Raw genomic sequence first — 1871 nt, forward strand, 5'->3', positions numbered from 1 at the left:
TATATATATATATATATATATATACACACACACACATACATACATACATACATACATACATATACATATATATGAAGAGAGTGAGAAGCAAGTGAGATAAAGAAACAACCAGCTGCCGTATAACACAAAAGTAAACAAGTCAGATATCGTCCCTGTAAGTTCAGCAGAATGACTGAGGCTGCACTAGACAGAAAGGCTACATTGAGAAGAAAGGGAAATAATTGGAGAGCAAAAAAAACAAGGCTGGATGGTAGAGAATAACTAAGACAGGACATCATCTCAAAGTAGGGCTATTAGCATTCCTTATTCCCACATCCCCCCATACCAATCCCAGGTGGCTGAGGAAGGAGGGTCTGAAGATCTTTATAGCCCTTCACTTGTAGTGGGCTGGACTATTTGATCTGAATGGATTATTTGTTTTGTTCAAGCTACCAGTATGATGGATTTTTTTTTTTTAATTCTACCTCGGTAGACCAGCCATAGCAGATGTACATTTCTTAAAATGCCCATGGAAGTGTTCAGATTTCAAAGAAAGGTATTTTTAGGGCAGAAGTTATTTTTACTAGATGAGGTTCACATAGCGGTTATCATTGAATTGGCCCTGACTCATGGTGATCACATGTATATCAGAGTAGAACCTTCACATTCCTATAAATTGTGTTAGATTTAAACAGATCTACAGCAAAAAATAAATAAATAAGTGTTGTGTATCATACAAAGTGATACCTCACTTATACATAGGATTTTCAGTTACTGGTTTTTTGGAAGCTGATAACCAGGATTTTCTTCCAAGGAACCTCTGGGTAGACTTGAACTTCCAACCTTTCATTTAGCAGCTGAGTACATTAACAATTTGCACCACCCAGAGATTTCATATACAGACCAATGAATTCTATTACAGTCATTGGCTTTAATGATTTGCCTTTTGGTATGCTCACCAAAAATTTTAAAAAATCATAGAAATTAACCAAAGGATTCATAATCAAAATTATTTCTGCAAAACCATGTGATCCAGGATTCCCAAGGATATTTCCCCCATAAAATAGGAAAAGAAAGCTGTATCAAGAACATTTTTTAAGTTCTGAACTTTCAAAGATGAATTCTGGAAGGACTTGAAACCCAGCAGCATGATTTTGAATGATTCTCTTCTACGGGGAAACAAAGTCAGAGAAAAAGCTCTAACTTTCTTAAAAAGCTTTATTTTTATTTAGAGACCTTACCAAAACCAAACCCACAGCCATCAAGTCAATTCTGACTCATAGTTACCCCTACTGGGTTTTCAAGGCAGTAAATCTTCACAGAAGATTGCCCAGTGTTGCTTCTGTGAAGTGGCTGGTGGGTTTGAACCACCAACCTTCTCTTTAGTCACTGTGCTACCAGAGCTCCTTTTAGAGAACTTAGTTAATCAAATTATTCCTGAAAACCCTTTCTAAATACCAAGAAAGTAAACAAAAGAAATGTTTATACAGGTGATGTATTGGTTTTAAGTCCAATTATTGGTGGGTTTTGTTTGTTTGTTTGTTTGTTTTTTATTGTGATTTGGGTAAAGATTTACAGAGCATATTCACTTTCCATACAGTAGTTTACATATACTTTGTCTCATGACTTTGACCACAGTATACCACAATGCAACAGCTCCCCTCCCACTTCCTCCCCATAGTTACCTCTTCCCAGTGTCCATCCCTCCATGGACTCCTGCCCGCTGAGCTGTCTCCCTATGCATTGGCAGCCCTTCTTTCTCAATGATTGTTCTCTCCAAGGAGTGTATCTACCTCAGGTAAATGTTCAACTCATATGCCTGTCTTCTGTTTGGCTGGAAACCACAGGTGTGGGTTCAATTCCAGACCTGAAGGGCAGCTAGGGGCCATAGT

General features: G+C 37.8%; 1 protein-coding gene across 1 annotated transcript in view; it reads left to right on the forward strand.

Annotated features, from left to right (window-relative positions):
• SGIP1 (SH3GL interacting endocytic adaptor 1) overlaps nt 1-1871 on the forward strand; it is a 167018-nt gene that overhangs the window by 72552 nt on the left and 92595 nt on the right. The window lies entirely within an intron of this gene.

This window comes from Orycteropus afer, unplaced genomic scaffold, assembly GCF_000298275.1.
Source record: "Orycteropus afer afer isolate SDZICR_OR568_19922 unplaced genomic scaffold, OryAfe1.0 scaffold00016, whole genome shotgun sequence".
Taxonomy (NCBI): domain Eukaryota; kingdom Metazoa; phylum Chordata; class Mammalia; order Tubulidentata; family Orycteropodidae; genus Orycteropus; species Orycteropus afer.